We start from the raw sequence: 19576 nt of genomic DNA, 5'->3' as shown, positions 1-19576 counted from the left end.
CAGAAACAAACCACTTACTGTAAGGTTACAGCCTAACTATACTAAAATATACTTTTTTTTCAGTGAGGTAACTAAACATAACCAAAGTCACAGGCTGTTTGGTTGATTGGTTCATTAGTTTGTTGTTTTTGGTTTTTCGAGACAGGGTTTCTCTGTATAGTCCTGGCTGTCCTGGAACTTAACTCTGTAGACCAGGCTGGCCTTGAACTCAGAGATCCCCCTGCCTCTGTCTCCCAAGTGCTGGTATTAAAGTTGCTCACCACCATCACTGGCAAATTCTCACTTTTCAAATGGAAATGAACCATGAAGTCACATCATACAACGCTGTGAATTTATTACTAATCTAATTAACCATACCCTTTCAAGTCATACTAAAGTTAACTTGAGAAAGCAGGTGTTTTATATTGTGTCATGTTAAAAAAGAACCTGAACATCAAATAAATAAGATTTAGAGCTTCTTCCTTCATGCAGCCACACACATGTTTAAAAAAAAAAAAAAAAGTATTTTGCAAAGCAGGTATTGCACTTCCTAAATGGTACCTAAAGGACTTGTAGGGCAATAAATAATTCAAATTAGGGATGAAAGTGACCAGTCAGATCATTTGGTCAAAGTCACTATTCAATGTAAAAACTAAAAGCTAGATTAAAGAGTAACAGGCTTCAGTCATAAACCATTTAATAGTTATATCACCATTAATCTGACCTTATTAATCTGTTTCAAGTGACATATAAATTTAATTTATACTTGTAAATAGTTTCCTAAAATTAGAGTATAAAGCTACTCATAGCTACCTGTCAGAAAGTTTTTCAACAACTAAAATAATTTTGAAAAGCCAAATGAAAACAGAAGAGCAGTAAAATAGGTAACAAATCCCAAACATGTCACATGAGATAGTAATCTACTAGGCAGATCAGAAGGTACAGTAAGACTACTATCAAAGACAAGTGTTGCCACAGTCAAGGCAAATTAATGTCTAATAAAGCAATTTGCTATTTACATGTTTGCAGTGTTGGTCCTGAGTACCATCTGGAGGATCTTTATAACAAATAAACCAAGGACAATATTGAAAAAGGCTTTAAATTTTTACAAATTGCTCCCCTTCAAGCAGAGTATACATTGTCCATCAATGAAGCTGAAGCTGGAGAGACAGCTCAGCAGGTAAGATCACACACATACCACTCTGCAGATGACTCAAGTTCAGTTGCCAGCACTCTGTCACAACTAATTCCAGCTCCAGTGGATCCAATGCCCTCCTCTGGACTTTACAGGCAACTGCACTTATATGCACAAACCTTACATACACTCATAGACACTCACACACACACACTTAAAAATAATAAAGAAAAATATTTTAATTTATTTTATTTATGCGCATTGGTGTTTTGCCTGCATGTATATGTCTGTGTGAGGATGCTAGCTACCTGGAACTAGAGTTACAAACGGTTGTGAGCTGCCATGTGGGTGCTGGGAAATGAATCTGGGTCCTCTGGAAGAGCTAGTGCTCTTAACTGCAGAGCCATCTCTCCAGCACTAGAAGAAAATATTTTTTTTTTAAATAAAAGGCTCTGAAGCTCGGCATGGTAGTGCATATCTTTGATCCCAGAACTCAGGAGACAGAAGCAGGTAGATCTCTGAGTTTGAGGCCAGCTTGGTCTACGGAGCAAGTTCCAAGACAGCCAGAGTTATACAGAGAAAGTGTCTCAAAAATAAAAAACCTTGTCGGGCGGTGGTGACGCACACCTTTAATCCCAGCACTTGGGAGGCAGAGTCAGGCGGATCTCTGTGAGTCTACAGAGTGAGATCCAGGATAGGCACCAAAACTACACAAAGAAACCCTGTCTCGAAGAAAAAAAAAAAAGAAAGAAAAATCTCAATAAATCAGAATAAGGAAGCTTTATGGCACTTGGAGAAGCAATAGTTCTGTTTTTCTGTTCTGAACACTGAGAATCAATTTTCTGCAAAAAAAGATATGAAAACATGTATGTATTACTCATGATTTAAGAAGTACTGCTTCGCTGGGCAGTGGTGGCGCACACCTTTAATCCCAGCACTCAGGAGGCAGAAACAGGCAGATCACTGTGAGTTCAAGGCCAGCCTGGGCTACAGAGTGAGTTCCAGGAAAGGCACAAAGCTACACTGAGAAACTCTGTCTCCAAAAAAAAAAAAAAAAAAAGAGAGAGAGAAAGAAAGAAAGAAAAAGAAGTACTGCTTCTAGAAATCATGTTTAGAAATAAACTTGGGCTTACACTAGAACTCAATGTCTGCACAAGCTTCAGCTATGACAGAATTCAAATATATATCAAATTCAGTATATTCAATTGCAGAGGTAATGGAAGAAAGCACACAGTAAAACAACAAGATAACAATGAATCAGAGACATCTCAGATATGCACACAATTCTCATCTCCAAGTTCCTTACAACAAACTTATCTAATGAAAAAATATCCCTCCCCTCTCTCTCTCCTCTCCTTTTCTCTTCTCTCCCCCCCCCTCCTCGCCAGGGTCTCTCTACATAGCTCTGACTGCCCTAATACTTGACCAATCTAAAAATCACAGAGGTAAAAGGAATAAAGGAACCTATCTCCATATTAACAAAAGTCTAGTCTTCCCAAGAGATTTAAACTTATGACATGTGCCTTATATCCCAGTACTCAGGAAGCAAAGGCTGGTGGATTGCTGTGAGATTGAGGCCAGCCAGGTCTATATATTAGGTTCAAAGACAGCCAGGGATACATAGTGAATCTTAGAGAAAAACAAACAAACAAAAAGGACAAACTTGTTGCACATAAACACCTCAACACTCTTGGAAGGAAGATAAAGAGTCAAGTTTCTGGAAGAAAAATGAGCACAAAGAGATTAAGTGTCTTGTCCAGTCATCGGTGAAGATAAAACCAGAATTCAATTATTTAGCCTGCAAAGTCTAAATAACCTACCTTTCTTTAAAGTACCTACAAATTATTACAAGCTGTAGAATTTCACCCAATAATATGTTTCATCAAATACTATTTCAGAATTATTTTGAGCAAGGAAATATTGCTTGCACAAAAACTAATAAAATGAACAGGATGAACCTAAAACTTATTCATATGGTGTAGATGTGCTGGCTCATGTCTGTAACCCAGCAGGCAGGACAGTGTTTCTTGCGTTTGAAGCCAGCCTAGGTGATACAGAGATATCTATGGGTATCTTAGTCACTATCTCCATAAAGGGGAGGGGACTAAAGGAAGGAGTAGTGACCATATTAAGAGATAATTTTCAAAGGTTACTCTAGTCATCTCATATCCTGTTGTTCAAATTCCCTACCAAGGAGCAATGAAGGGACACATATGCTCCTTATAATTATATTCTATACATACATCAAATCCCAGCAAACACCAGGCAATGGAAGCGCACGTCTTTAATCCCAGCACTCAGGAGGCAGGTGGGTAGGTCCCTGTGAGTTCAAGGCCAGCCTGGTCTACAGAGTGAGTTCCAGGACAGGCTCCAAAGCTACGCAAAGAAACCCTGTCTCAAAAAACCAAAAAAAATACTAAAATACATTTCCCTCCAAAAATAAAATCCTTTAACAATGCCTTCTGAACATCATTTACTTCCTGCATAAACACTGCAAATCTGGATTTTAAAAATGATTAACTTTTTAACTACTTATAGTTAAAATTCAAGCTACTTAAAATTGGTGCTCTACTCCTCTCTTGCTATATCTCCTCTCCTTTTCTCTTCTTGCGCCCGCGCCGCCGCCCCCCCCCCCCCCCCCCCCCCCCCCCCCCCCGGGTCTCTCTACATAGCTCTGACTGCCCTAATACTTGACCAATCTAAAAACTTGCTATATCTAGGCAAGATTCTCCCAGTTAAAACCAGTTACTTCAAAGTACAATACCTACATGAAGATACTTCCCAAGTTGACAAATGAAAACCAATCAACCCAGGAAGTCCCCAAGTATCCAAAGCAGACCTTTTCTCTGAAATCATAGCAGTGCCATACTACATACTATATGAAGTGCATGGAGTAGTAATTCAAGTTACTTCTATAACAAGATGAAATCTGCTTTTTAGCAAAATCTGACAAGACAGAAATTTCAACTGTCAAGAGAATTCATTTTCCATGATTCTAGGAAACAGTGCTTACTATAAAACAGTCTCAAAGCAGTTTGCTTAATTCTTCCAAATAACACACTATCTCTCTCTCTCTCTCTCTCTCTCTCTCACACACACACACACACACACACACACACACACAGAGCTACAGAACACTAAAGGAAACAAGACACTGAAATGTCTGTGCTCAAACTCCTAAAGGTTAGTTCCCATATATCTGGCAGGTTGATGATGGCCTTTATGTCCACCCAACTCTAGAGGTATCTTCCCTCATTAAAGCTAACATCACATATACCATCAAAGCAAGCCAAAATACCAAAGAACCAAAAGTCTCAAGCTAAAGTCTACTTTACTTGGGGGAAAAAAAGCTGACAATCTAACATCAGTTATTAACATTTTAAAGGTTAGAATCCAAAGGCTCCATTTCTGCCACTTTTAGAAGCTAGATGTACATTTTTGTCAGCCTAAAGTATGGGACTCAGGTGTTACATCATCCAATACCTGAATACTATCCCATTAACCAGGAAGCATCAACATATCCCTTCCTCTCTCAGTGCTCTTGATGCTACTGACCTCTGGGATCTGCTCTCTTGCAGCTCCACAAAGACATCTGCCATGCATCTGCTGCTATCCCATTTACTTTACCTCATGATGCTGTATAGCTGTCTGTATGTCTACTCATCAGTCAACAAAGCCAATCAAATACACACCACATACATCCCAACTTGACAGCAGGCATTCAGTTCTCCCTTAGTCCTTCCCATTCACTGTTCTGGAACTAAAAATCAGGTTTCATCATCTCTGTGATCCTAAAAGAATGAACTGTAAGATATGGTACACAATTGAATGTCCTCTATTTTCTGTTAATATCGGACTAGGATCCACATCCTCTGTCCACTGTCACAAATGTCTAGTCCCTCTAAGTCTCAAAGTAATCCTCTCTAGTTTTTTTCCTCCTACTCAACTTCTGCACTCTACCTTTTATTATCTCAGTGACCTAATAATCTTTGATCCTCTAATGTCTTAAAACTGTAAATATTCCAATCTTTCCTCACACTTCTACACCTGAAATCTTCCAAACTCTTAGGTAACCTACTTCTGAACGCTCTCCAACAGTCATTTCCTGCCTTAAACAAGAGCATCCTACTTCCCTCACCACATCAACCCCATACAGCTGTCCCTTTCTAGTCAGACATGCATCCACACATCCCTACCAGGCCCTTCCTTCAGTATATGTTCTACTACAAAATACCCTTTCTTCCGCCGTTCTTCTCACTATCCCCTGCCTACTCCCTTCCCTTCTCCCTCTCCATCGCACTCCAGACCTATCCCACCTTCTACTGATTTCCCTTCAAACACACCCCCTTCCATCTTCCTCCTCCTCCCCAACTTCTCTCCATACCTCCTGCCCTGGGAATATTTCCTTCCATATGTCCCTACACCTCACCTACAACTCCATAAACAGCCCCCCCTTCCCTTATGCCCCACACACCTGTCCCTTTCCACGGTGCCAACCTCAAGGTTCCTCTTCTGCTGTTGCCCACCAGTGTTTCTCACACAAACACCCTCCATTTCACTTCTGCTACTACACACACCTCCTGTCTGGACACCTCTTTCCATCCAATCACCTAACCATTTCTCTCCGAAACCCCTCAAACTCAGTCCCTGTGCCAATCACCCCTCCCCCCATTAGCCCCAACCTCCTCTCCCATGAGTACCGGACAAACATCTGCCTTTCTCCTCTAGCTTGTCAATCCCCTCCGTCTCCCTCCATTCCTCTGGGTCAGACACCCATCAAGGGACTCCTGGAGCCCTGGGCACACACAGACTGTAGACAGACAGACAGACACAGACAGACAGACACACACACACACACACACCCCTCCTACCTGAACATTCTCAATTTCATCCACCACTTGAGAGAACCTCCTCCCCAGACACTCCTTGCCCGCCACACTCCCCGCTATGGACCCCTCCGCCATTTCCCTTCAGGCGGTCCGGTGGCCTTCCCACTCTCTGCCCGGTTCCCTGCCCCTTACATGCAGCCCTAACCCGGGCATCTGCTCCTTCCATTTCAGCCTAGAGGTGCCCATCTTCTCCCTCCCTCCACCATCTCACTTGCCCCTGCCCGCCCCAAATCCCCCTTCACACACGTCTGAAGCCCCAAACGGAACGTCCTCCTTTCCTCTCAAATCCAACCTAGGCCCCCAAGGGCCCCCAGGCCTGCCCTTGAGGCCCTGGTCACCGTGGGGCCGGGTCCCTCAACCCTCCCTCCTCCCTAAATCTGCCCACACCCTGTGCCCGCCCCCCGAGCCTCTCCCCGATTCCTGCCCGCAACGTCCTCCAGCACCTGCCCTGAGCCCAGAGCCCTCCCACCTTCCCCGAGCTCGCGCCCCGCACGCTGCCCACGCCCTCGGGAGACTCGGGGCCGGAACTCGCGACCCCCGACCCCGAAAGCAAGCAGGGCGGCCGCAGTCCTGACACGGACCGGCCAGGCACCGCAGCGGCGGCCACAATGCCCAAGCCGCGGGGCCAGGATTGCGCCGCGCTCCTCGCCTCGGCAGCCGTCGCCGCCGCTGCTAAGGACGCACAACAAACAATGCGGGGCCCGGGCCGGCTCCGCCAACCGCCTCAACCGCCGCCTCAACCGCCGCCCGCCCGGGACGGCCCGCCGCGCAGGCGCCGGCCCCGCCGCAGCCTACCCGCGCCGCCGCGCTCCGCCCGCGTCCGTTCCCCGCTCCCGCTCCGCCGCCGCCGCCACCTCGTCTGCCCGCGTCTCCGGCTCCTCAGCACAGCGGCGGCGGCTGCGGCGGCTGCTGCCCTGGTGGCGCTCGCGGATCCGAGATCGGCTTCGGCGGCGACCGCGGCGGCGGCGGCGACCACGTGACGACGCCGAGCACGCCCATTGGCCGAGCGGGGGGGGAGGGCCCGCGGCTGCTGGGGAACGGAAAGCCCGCCCCCTCGCCCTCCGCGCGCCCCCTGCACGCGCGCTCTGCCGCACCTGAGAGCTCCGGCCAGCGCCCGCCGCCGCCGCGCCGCCGCCTGCGCCAACTGCGCACCTGGGAACGCGCAGGGCGCTCAGACCCGCGGCCGCCGCCTGCACCTGCGAGACCGCTTACGTAAACTGCGTCCCGCCCACCTCGCGGCGCCTGGTTCGGGCGGCGGCGCCGCACCTGAGCCCCGCTGCGCCCGCAACGTAAGCGCTGCTGAGCGGAGGCCAGCTGCTGGAAAGAGGAAAGGCGCGGAAACTTCGTAACTGCGGAATCTGAGAGCAGCTCCCGGCCGCAACAACGAGCCCGTCTTCCCAGGCTCCACGCCCCGGTGCGGGACGCTGCCCCAGCCTCAGCCTCTACGCAAACGGAGTAAGCGCCGCAATGCCTCCCCGGGTGGAGGAGGGGCAGGCTGTACCCTGACTGAGTAAAAGACTCGAATCCGTCCTGGGCTCCTCTCCCACTTGGTGGTTGTATGACCTTGGCCAAGTTACAGAACCGCTCTGAGCCTCAGTTTCCACTTCACAGAAACTAAAACAATAATTCCAATTTAAGAGCCGTTGAGCAGATGGCATAAAACAATAGATATGAATTTTCCTGGCACATAGCAAGCACAGAACAGAAATCAAAATCGCCTCTCCTCTATCCTTAACGGCCTGGGAAATGTTTTCCCTCCTTAGGGTTATGGCAGACTAGCTGAAAACCTCCCCACTTTGTTTCAGCAGTGGTACTGGATTCAACTATTGGCTGGCATCTTCTTGGTGGCTAGCATTCTGCCAGCCAGATCAGCCCCTACTGTGTATGTGCTGCGTGCTCTGTACTGTGCAGGGAGCTAGAATGCCCTGGAGAATGAGCCAAGGTCTTTAGCCTAAAGCAAATTCCTGACAAAGAACCTGACCACTTAATGCAAGAAGACAGCAGGGGACTAACCTCCCACGCCAGTACCCCTGATGGTACTCTTCTCATCTTGTTACAGTTCTAGACACAAATATTAACAGATACTCAGTGATAGGACATGTTTGCCTGGCACGGACAGGATCCAGGGTTGCATTCACAGCACCGTCAAAAAATATAACCGCTGTGCTTCATTCACAGAACAATGTGTCAATACTTAGTTGAAAAGCTTAGCAGTATGGCCTTCAACTTCAGGGCATACACACTTCCCTCTGCCCCTCCTTTGGGCCAACTTGATCCTTCGGTAACTACAAAACTGTCCTTTCCAGAGTAAGCGCAGGCCTGTAACAACCTCTGAGCTTCCTTAAGTCTGTATGAGGCCACAGACCACTATGTATGATTCTGGAAAGCAGGTTGTTCAATCAGCTCAAAACATACTCCCTCTGGAGCTCCTTGGCTGCCCAGCTTGCACATCACCCTGTTCAACAATGCATTGTTAGGTCACTGAACGATAGTCTTCCCTGGATCGTAAGCACCTTGAGGAAAGTTCACCCCTCTGTCTGAGTAAGTTGAGGAAGAACACATGCACAGAGGATGAGCTCTTTAAAGCTGGGTTTTGCAGTATGAAAGGAAGTCTGCCAAGGGAGAAGAAATGCTGCAGTGTAAAGATCCAGGGTCACTGCACACTAGCTGCGTGACCTTGGCAAATCTAGGTCTTAGTGCTCCCCTCTGTCAATCACACATGATTCCGCACACCTCGGAACGATGTCACAAAGAGTCAATGAGACTACATTTGAGGTATTTGGCCCTTAGAAATCCAACACTTAGAAATTGCATTACTTTTTTTAAAATAGGAAGAGTATATGGCATTAAGGATTCAGTAGTATCTCTCATTTTGATTTTTTTTTTTTTTTTTTTTTTTTTTTAAAAAACCCATTTATTTGTTATGTATACAGTGTTCTGCCTGCATGTCAGAAGAGGGCACCAGATCTCATTACAGACGGTTGTGAGCCACCATGTGGTTGCTGGGAATTGAACTCAGGACCTCTGGAAGAGCAGTCAGTGCTCTTAACCTCTGAGCCATCTCTCCAGCCCTCATTTTGATTTTTATTGGGCTTATAACTCCAAACATTCATAACAAAAATGAGCAAATGAGACCAGGCTAGACGGCTCAGCAGGTAAAAGTGTCTGCTGCCCAGCCTGTAACCCTGAGTTAAATCCCAGAAACTACATGGTATAAGAAAAGAAGCCCACAAGTTATCCTCTAACCTACTTCCACAGAAATGCTGGCCACGTGTGCCTACACTAGTACATGACAGCACAAAAATAAAAAATAAAAATGTAAAAAATAAAGCAAGCAAGCAGGGCAGTGGTGGTACACGCCTTTGATCTCAGCACTCAGGAGGCAGAGACAGGTAGATCTCTGTGAGTTTGAGGCCAGCCTCGTCTACAGAGAAAGTTCCAGCACAGCCAGAGCTGTTACACTGTGAAACCCTGTCTCAAAATAAATAAATAGCTTTAAAAAACAAGCAACTGGCAAAAGGTAAGGAGAGCATAAAAGTATGAATGTGGGGCTGGAAAGATGGCTCAGCTGTTAAGAGCACTGGCTACTCTTCCAGAAGACCTGGGTTCAATCCCCAGCGCCCAGCTGGCAGCTCACAGCTGTCTGTACTCCTGTTCCAGTTGCCCTCATACAGACATACCTGCAGGCAAAACACCTATGTACACAAAATAAAAATAATTTATTTTTTAAAAAGAACTTTAAAAAGTTCCCATGTAAAAGATATCATCCTCTATCCCTGACTTCACCCCATCAATACTTGCAGAGAAAATTCTGTCGTGTCTCACATTACACGTCCAGACAAAGATTTAAGTTGTAGCAGGTGTGGTGCTGCCCACTTGGGATCCTAACATTTGGAAGGCCAACAAGGAAGGATCAGAAACTCAAAGTGTGAAACACTGTGAAACTCTGTCTTGAGAAGCCAAAAATAAGGGGGTGAAGTGTGGCTCAGCTGTAGAAAGCTTGCGTAGCATGCACCAAGTCCTGGGTTCCATCCCCAGAACTACATAAATTAAGCCTATAATATTAGCAAATGGCAGGAAGAGGCAGGAGGATCAGGATTTCAACATCAGCCTCAGGTATAGAGCAAGATCAAGAAACTGAAGCCAGCTGAGACCTGGGTTTTTGTTCTTGTTCTTTTTATTATTATTATTATTATTATTATTATTATTATTATTACTATTATTATTATTATTATTATTATTATTATTATTATTATTTATACAGAAGAGGGTGCCAGATCTCATTACAGATGGTTGTGAGCCACCATGTGGTTGCTGGGAATTGAACTCAGAACCTCTGGAAGAGCAGTTAGTGCTCTTAACCTCTGAGCCATCTCTCCAGCCCTCTTGATTTTGTTCTTATTTTGTTGGGTTTTATGGTGTTTTTTTTTTTTTTTTTTTTAAGGAAAGAAGGAAAAAGAAAATTACAAACAACTCATGTATCTATAATCTGTATCTTAGATTTGCATAGAAAAAACATCAGAGCCGGGCGGTGGTGGCGCATGCCTTTAATCCCATCACTTGGGAGGCAGAGCCAGGCGGATCTCTGTGAGTTCGAGGCCAGCCTGGTCTCCAAAGCGAGTTCCAGGAAAGGCGCAAAACTACACAGAGAAACCCTGTCTCAAAAAAAAATAATAAAATAAATAAATAAAAAAAAGAAAAAAGGCCGGGCAGTGGTGGCGCACGCCTTTAATCCCAGCACTCGGGAGGCAGAGCCAGGCGGATCTCTGTGAGTTCGAGGCCAGCCTGGACTACCAAGTGAGTTCCAGGAAAGGCGCAAAGCTACACAGAGAAACCCTGTCTCGAAAAACCAAAAAAAAAAAAAAAAAGAAAGAAAAAAGAAAAAACATCAGAAAGTTATTAAACATCAATCACTTCTGGGTTTGCCTGGAAAATAGAATTGGATGTGAGAGTAGAGGACTTTACTTCCACATTGCTTGAATTTTTAAGTATACATTTTTAAATTACACGTATGTATGTATATATATATATCTATATCTATAGATATATAGATATATATGACTACGTGTGGATATGTGCACATGAGTGGAGGTACCATAAAGACCAGACATGTCAGATCCCTTGCAGTTGGAATTATAAGCAGTTATGAGCCACCCAATGTGGGTGCTGGAAACCAAACTCAAGTCCTCTGCAAGAGCAGAACCTGCTCTTAACCACTGAGCATCTCTTTAGGCCCTGCTTTAAACTTTTGAAGAATACAAACACATATGTAATCCTTTATTAGTTTAAAGAATATCTGCACATCATAAAAACATGCATTTCAACCATAATTCTTTATTATTACTTTGAGGGTGGCTAGGGGGTAGTTGTTTTTTATTTTGGTTTGATTTCATTGTTTGAGACAAAGTCTCATTATATAACCCAGGCTGACCTTGATCTGAAGATCCTCCTGTCTCAGGCTCCCAAATGCTGAGGTTACAGGTATGAGCCACAACTACTGGCTTAACATAAGTCAGTTTCCAAATACTTGGGATATTTTTATGGATTCTCATAAATTCCTTCTGTCTCCTTCCCTATTCCCAGTCACTAGTCTATTTTCTGTCTCATATATACATTTATGTGTGATACAATTTTTTCCCTGTGGTACCAGGAATTGAACTCAGAGCCTCATTCATACTAGGTAAGCATAATGAAATCAGGGCTGGAGATGTAGCTCAGTTGGTACAGTGCTTGTCTAGAATACATGAAGCCCCCAGCTCCATCTCAGTGCTACATAAACTAGCAGTGACAGTACATGCCTGTAATCCCAGGACTTGGAAGTCAGAGCAGAGGAATGAGAAGTTCAAGATCATCCTCAGTTATATAAAGAGTTCAAAACTAGTCTGGGCTAATAAGACACTGTCTCAGAAAGTGAAACAAAGAAATCCACTATTTATGAAAAAATAGCAAAAGCATTACCTGCTTACCCCATCCAGTGGTAATGGTCACTGTTAATATAACCATTCACTAAATTGGTCCAATCTTTTTCTGTGCATATAAATATATATTGTTGTTGCTTGAGTTAGGTTTTCACTCTGTAGCACAGGCTGGCCTCAAACTCATGGGTAATCTTCATGCCTCAGACTCCCAAGTGCATGAGCTACCATATCTAGCTTAATATATATCTTTTACAAAGTAAGATTATTGTATACTGTCTGAATTGACATTTTTCATTTAGTACAAAGTGAATACACCGTTTTTATTGTTTTTTGGGGCTTTGGGAGTTTGGTTTTGTTTGTTTGTTTGTTTGTTTGTTTGTTTGTTTCAAGACAGGGTTTCTCTGTGTAGCTTTGGAGCCTATCCTGGAACTGTCTCTGTAGAACAGGCTGGCCTCGAACTCACGAACTCACAGAGATCTGCCTGTCTCTGCCTCCTGAGTGCTGGGATTAAAGGCGTGCGCCACCACTGCCCAGCTTTTTTATTGTTTTGTTGTTGTTGTTGTTTGTTTGTTTGTTTTCGAATCTCTGCGTAGTAGAGTGAGAGTAGATCCTGTCCTGGATCTCACTCTGTAGACCAGGCTGGCCTCGAACTCAGAGATCTGCCTGCCTCTGCCTCCGGAATGCTGGGATTAAAGGAATGTGCCACCACAGCCTGACTTTTTATTGTTTTTAATACAGAGTCTCACTATGTAATTCTAGCTGGCCTGAACTCACAGAGAACCACCTGCATCTGCCTCCAAGTGCTGGGATGAGGGGCAGGTACTGCCACATCTGGCTGAATACATCTTTTTGTTTGTATGCTCTTCTTGTATTTTTCTGCATAATATTGTACTTTTTTTTCCTTTCTTTCTATTTTGTTTTTTTGTTTTTGTTTGTTTGTTTGTTTGTTTTTGGTTTTTCAAGACAGAGTTTCTCTGCGTAGCCCTGGCTATCCTGGAACACTCTCTGTAGACCAGACTAGCATCAAACTCAGACATCCACCTGCCTCTGCCTCCCAAGTACTGGGATCAAAGGTATGCGCCACCACCAACCGGCTATAATGTTGTATTTTATGCATCATTTAATCAAACTACACTCCCTATAATGGGTATTACATACTTCCCAGTATTTCCATTATTATAAACAGTGGGGAGATAGTTGACATAGTAACATCTTAAAGCTTAGCCTATTTAGAAATCACATCTAACTTCAAAGGCCAGCATTGCCTGTTTCAGCCATTCTTAGTACAAACATTAACTGAGATCTTATATGTGGAAGTCCCTAGAGATTTAAAAAAGAAAGAAAAAAAGAAAACAGTTATGCTGTCCCAGTCCTCATTGATCTGACATAAATAAATAAATAAATAAATAAATAAATAAATAAATAAATAAATAAATAAAAATAAATGGATGTATTTTTGAAAGGAGAAGTGGTCAGTGTTCTTGGTCCAAAAGACACTGAAAGATGACACTGTGGCCAACGGAAGAAATATCCAGAGCAGTGCTGTCCATACAGTAGATGTGGCCATTTAAATTTAATGTATTTAAAAGTAAATATAATGTGGGGCAGGGGGATATACCTCAGTGGGTAGAGTGCTTGCATCACATACAATGAAAGCTCTGGGTTCAGTCTCCAGCACTGCATAAAGTCAAACAGTGTAGCCTATGCCTATAATCCCAGAACTTGGGGGATGGAGGCAGAAGGATCAAAAGTTCAAAGTCATCCTTGGTTATATAGCAAGTTCCAGGCCAGCCTGGGCTACATGAGACCCTGTCAAAAAAAAAGAGAGAGAGATAAAATTTAAAATAGAGAAACATTAGACACAGTTAAAGTTCTCCAGATCAGTCAGCACTGATCAAGAGCTCAATAACAACAAAGCAATAACAGTAACAGTCATACCTCACTTCCAAGCCCGTGTCTTGGCATCCCAAGTTGGTCTGGCCATCTCTCTTCTTCTTCCCCCACCACTCTGTCTTCCTTCTCTTCTTTTACAAAATCAGATACTGAACAACAGCCCGGTCTCTCTCTGGTGTCTGGTTGCCCCCCTTTCCTACTCCCTAAGGAACATCACTCCATAGCTTGTCCTTCTTTAATGTGGCCAGTCACTCTCTACTGGAAATTTTCCATTATTAAACAGTCCCTTCTATTGTTTTTGTTTGTTTGTTTGGTTGGTTTTCTGTTTTGTTTTGTTTTTTAATGAAACAAGATCTCCAGTCCGTTCATGTGCATGCTACAGCTTGAGAAGCACTGGCCCAAATGCAGCAAGGACAGACCAATCAAATGGAGCCTCCAATTCCGAGGTAGGATTGCTGTTGCTGACAAGATTCTCCAAAATGGTAAATAACCCTTGGTACAGTCCAGAAAAAAAAAAAAAAAAGAGGGTATAATCTTCATTCACTTTGCATAGCATTTGCCTCCCTGGAATAGTAAATCATGCTGGAATGGACTTTGTTCATTTGAAAACTGGAGTGAGCTGTCACTCTTAGATAATTACATAGTAAACTTTCCCCTACATAAGTATTCAAAAGTCATGCCGTGTTATGCACACACTGTACGACATCAAGCATCTTTGGTTTCCTCCTATCACAATAAATGTTGCTGTACTACCCAGATTCAGCACAATATCTAGAAGCTACCCCCAAGAATCCAGAACTACAAGTTATCATTCAGTGGCTACCTGTGACCTATTTGGATGTCTGCTATGCTTCTGTCAATTGTTCCTAACTGCTGAATCTTTCTCCTAAATCTAAACCCAAGTCAGTTTGTAGAACTTGTAGAAGTTACATTAGCCACTGATCTTGAATAAGCCATAGACAGTAGGCCCTATGTGGACAGAATTTATTGTTTTCTCTTCTCTTCACATTCCCTTAGAGAAGTGTCCTGCATTATTCATATATTATCTGTCGGGTGAATGGGTTACAAAAATTCCCATTACTTTTATTTTTATTTATTTATTTTTTTCAAGACAGGATCTTTCTGTGTAACCCTGGCTATCCTGGAACTCCCTCTGTAGACCAGGCTAGCCTCAAACTTAGAAATATGCCTGCCTCTGCCTTCCAAGTGCTGGGATTAAAGGCGTGTGCCACCACACCTGTCTGCATGCCCTTTCTTGGATGACAAATCTCAAACTGATTTCAGGAGAGAAGAATCTACAAGAATAAACCAGGGACTTGGGATGAGGAAGCCTCTAGTTCTTCCAGAATTTGTTCTAACATCTGGATACATCTATTAGAGCCGGGCATGGTGGTGCACACCTGTAATCCAAGCCCTTGGGAGATTGAGGCAGGAGGATTGCCACAAATTCAAAGGTAGCCTGGGCTACATACTGAGTTCAAGGTGAGCCTAAGATAAATCCCCAGATCCCCTGTAAAGTATTTCTAGAATTCAATTTTCAGTCTTCATTTTGGACCCAAGTGATTATCTAAACTCTAGATTCTAGAGTGACAGTTTAATGTTAAATAGTAAGTGAAAGGTTTACAACACGCCCCCACGGTCGGGCGTGTTCGCATATGCCCAACAGACACTTCCACCTAGCCAGTTCCAGGTCAGGATAGCCATTTCCGGGTCAGGGCATCTTGCGTGACCAAGATCCGTGACGTTCCACTGGCTACGTAGGCGCGCAACGTGGCCATGTGATCTACGCACTTGCGTGTAGTAGTGACGCTGATCTGTCCACGCCCAGCCTTTAAAATCCGGCGCCATGTTCCCGGTTCTTTCTTCTTCTTCTTCCTCCTTCTTCTCCACACACGTGTTTCCTGCAGGCCTGCTCACTCTCTGTCCCTTTACCTTTAATAAAACTCTTGTTAGCGGATTCTGTCGTGTTTCGTGGCATTTCCTTGCAGGGTAAGAACACAACGCAGCAAAAAATCTAACATTTTGGTGCCGAAACCGAGCGGGCACTTCCGGGCACCCTGCGCCTGGAAACCCGTAAACCGGGGACTGCAACACTCTGCTCCGTACGCGACAGACCGCTCTCCATTTCGCCTGACCGCAGAAATTCCATGCAACACCGCTTTCTCCGATTGGTGAGTCCCCCCATTTTTCGGCCAGTGTAAACGGTTTCCTGAATCTGTGAGAACAACCGGTACCTCACAAGTATTCTTGAGACCAGGGGAACCCCCGGCCACGGTCTTCATTGGCTACGGTCGGCCCCTATCGCAGGCCTCAGATTTCTAGCCCTCTCCCACGTCTGCAGCCTGAGATATTTCTCGCGTTGGGACCACCGCCGTTGGGTGCGTCCTGGGGGCCACGTGGGGCCGACACGTTCATCCGACTTGACGAAGTGGCAGACGCTGTCTGGATTCCCGGGGAATCCTTTCCTCACGTGGCAGGGGCCCCCGCTTCTGTGGCTGACGAGCCAAGGAGCGGCTTGTGCCCGGGATCCGTCCTTGGCCTTGGGGACGCCTGGGGCCTTGGCTCCGGATCACGTTTGTTTTTTTATCTTTTTTTTTTTTCTGCCTCTCTGCTGCAGACATGGGAAACAAGGCTTCCAACCCTGTTAGTCCTTCCTCTCCGTTAGGCTGTCTTGTTGAAGCTTTAAAACCTCTTAGTTTAATGCCTTACATAAAGATTCCTAAGCTAACTCGTCTATGTTCTAAAAAATGGCCAAAGTATGCTTTAGAAAACAACAAAAATGGCCGCCGAGCGGCTCCTTAGATCCCGATATTTTACGGGAGTTATCTAATTACTGTCAGCGCTCAGGCAGATGGCAAGAGTTGCCCTATGTTATAGCATTTTTCTTTCTCAGTGCTAAACCGTCTCTTCTGAATTCCTTCTCTCCTGCTCATATGCTCCTGGCTATGCCTGAACCGGAGGATTTTCTGACTCCGGAATCTCTGACTCTAGATCCTGCTAACGAACCTCCACCTATTCGACCTCCAGCTCCAACTCCTAGAAAACCGTTCCTTCCGCTCCCCTTCCAGATTATTCTTCTTCTAAAGCTGCTCCTTCCTCGGCAGCGGCCGGTTCCAAAGGCCCTGTCCTAGCTCCAAACTTCACTCCTCCTACCACCCGCTCTCGGGCTGCTAAATTGCCAGATTCCAGCCATCCAAAACCTTCCACTGTTCTCCCTTTGCGAGAGGTGGCTGGTGTGGATGGACTGATTAAAGTTCATGTTCCATTCTCTCTAGCAGAACTCTCTCAGATAGAAAGTAAGCTGGGTTCTTATACTTTTAATTCTGCTGCCTTTATTAAACAGTTTCAATATATAACTCAATCTTATAGTCTTACCTTTCATGATATATTCATGATACTTTCTAATAACTTACTTCCTGAGGAGCGCAGGCGGGTTTGGGAGCAGGCTAGGATTCATGCAGACGAAATTCATCAAACTAACCTTTCACACCCTCCAGGAGCTGAGGCGGTTCCTGACCGAGAGCCACACTGGGATTATAACACCCAGGGTGGCTGTCTAGCCAGAGATAGGTTTATTATCTGTCTCCTGACAGGTCTCCGTAAGGCTGCCCTAAAACCAGTAAACTATGAAAAACTAAAAATGGTTAATCAAGATAAGGACGAAAATCCGTCTCATTTCCTAGAGCAGCTCACCAAGGCTCTACTTCAGTTCACTAGCTTAGACCTGGAGAGCCCTGAGGGCAGGCAGCTGCTAATAACCCAGTTTGTCTCACAGAGCTTCCCTAACATTAGGGATAAACTTAAACATTTGGAGAGCGGCCCTCTAACTCCACAGGCAGATGTGCTGGTGATAGTGTTTAAGGTGTTCCATGGTAGAGATGAAAAAGCCCATAAAAGGAGCTGCCAGATGCTGGCAAGCACTGCCCGACCGGCTCCCCGAAAGCCATCTGGTCCCTGCTTCAAGTGTGGGAGAGAAGGCCATTGGGCCCAGGCTTGCACCACCGGCCCATGAAGGGCACCGACAAAGCCTTGTCCAAAGTGTTGCCAAAAGGGTCACTGGTCAGCTGACTGTCCTAATGTCCCAAGCGACATAGGAACGCCAGATGAAGACCACCCTCCAGCTGACTTTGTAGGCTTGGCTTACAGCGAGGACTGCTGCTGCCTGGTTTCTGCCCCGGCCACTCCCATCTCACACAGGGAACCTAGGGTAATTATAAAGGTCAATGGGCGGCCCCATCTCGTTCCTTTTGGACACCGGAGCTACCTACTCTGTCCTGAGAGTTTTGGAGGCCCACCTCTCCTGCTCGTCTCCCTATTGTCGGGGTTGGGGACAGCCTTATCTACCTCATCAGACACCACCACTCAATTGCATTTTCAGAGGCATCCCTCTCACACACACATTCTTAGTGGTGCCAAGCTGCCCTGTACCTTTAATGGGGAGGGATCTTCTAGCTAAGGTAGGAGCGTCCATTTCTTTCGCTCCACACATTCGCCTCATCCCAGACATGCCAGCAGCTCCTTTACTTCTCCTCCTAGCCACTCACTCTTCTGACTCTAACAATTCCTTTCCCCTACCAGTCTCTCAGGTAGACACAGTCTCTCAGGTAGACACACAGAGCCGGAGGCAAAAAGGACCATCAAAAATATCCAGGCGGTAAGGAATAATGTAATACAATAATCTATCATTGTTCGATACTCAGCAACTGATCACCTGCGTTTCCTAAATGCTAACCTAATAAGGGAAACCGGTGCCTTAAATAAACTACCTCTAATAAGGCTTGTCTCAGATAAAAATTAAGCAGAGTACTAAGGCCAGATCTACCTCAGGTAAATACCACATGTCTCTATCTGGACAGGCCAGATCTACCTCAGACAAATGCCAACTCCAAAATAAAATAATAATGATTCTTTCTCTCTAAGCCTTTTCTATGTCAACAGTATCTTGTCAAACAGAAGGTTCCCAGCCACAGCACGGATGGACAGCCGCAGAACGAGGGGACGGCAGAACTTCATTCCAGGACCTGCCCACCAACATCCCAGGACTTCACAAGATACCCTCTCATCCCCCTGCCCCCCCAAGAGCCAACCAACGCCCACTATTCAGCTGGAAGCAGTCTTTGAGAGAAACGTCGCCCCCATACCCAGCCAACCACAATTTTTTTCTTTTTTAAAAAAGGAAGAGTCAGGGATGAAAGGTTTACAACACGCCCCCACGGTCGGGCGTGTTCGCATATGCCCAACAGACACTTCCACCTAGCCAGTTCCAGGTCAGGATAGCCATTTCCGGGTCAGGGCATCTTGCGTGACCAAGATCCGTGACGTTCCACTGGCTACGTAGGCGCGCAACGTGGCCATGTGATCTACGCACTTGCGTGTAGTAGTGACGCTGATCTGTCCACGCCCAGCCTTTAAAATCCGGCGCCATGTTCCCGGTTCTTTCTTCTTCTTCTTCCTCCTTCTTCTCCACACACGTGTTTCCTGCAGGCCTGCTCACTCTCTGTCCCTTTACCTTTAATAAAACTCTTGTTAGCGGATTCTGTCGTGTTTCGTGGCATTTCCTTGCAGGGTAAGAACACAACGCAGCAAAAAATCTAACAGTAAGTCTTGGCTGGGCAGTGGTGGCCTTTAATCCCAGCACTGGGGAGGCAGAGGCAGATGAATCTCTATGAGTTCAAGGCCAGCCAGGTCTACAAAGTGAGTTCCAAGACAATACCCAAAAGCTACACAGAGAAACCCTGACTCGAAAAACAAAACAAAACAAA

General features: G+C 45.3%; 1 protein-coding gene and 1 long non-coding RNA gene across 9 annotated transcripts in view; one reads left to right on the top strand and one right to left on the bottom strand.

Moving 5' to 3' along the window:
• The window catches only part of Strbp (spermatid perinuclear RNA binding protein), a 142263-nt gene extending 135302 nt beyond the window's left edge, over positions 1-6961 (bottom strand). For 7 of the 8 annotated variants that reach the window (XR_008215476.1, XM_052726625.1, XM_052726620.1 and 4 more), the window contains exon 1: positions 6799-6961. The gene's annotated coding sequence lies outside the window, so the exon portion shown is untranslated. Of the gene's footprint in view, positions 1-6584; positions 6711-6798 lie in introns of those variants that run through there. The other variant, XM_052726621.1, reaches the window with a different exon arrangement.
• Positions 6962-13340: 6379 nt separating this feature from the next.
• Positions 13341-19348, top strand: LOC128102178 (uncharacterized). The gene is made up of 2 exons (XR_008215340.1): positions 13341-18468; positions 18753-19348. It is a non-coding gene; the product is annotated as an uncharacterized LOC128102178 (long non-coding RNA).
• Positions 19349-19576: the final 228 nt, after the last annotated feature.

The sequence above is a fragment of the Peromyscus californicus genome, unplaced genomic scaffold, assembly GCF_007827085.1.
Source record: "Peromyscus californicus insignis strain IS unplaced genomic scaffold, ASM782708v3 Scaffold_7__1_contigs__length_154581171, whole genome shotgun sequence".
Taxonomy (NCBI): Eukaryota; Metazoa; Chordata; class Mammalia; order Rodentia; family Cricetidae; genus Peromyscus; species Peromyscus californicus.
The sequence above is the reverse complement of the archived record's forward strand: the minus strand, read 5'-3'. Positions and strand labels throughout refer to the sequence as shown.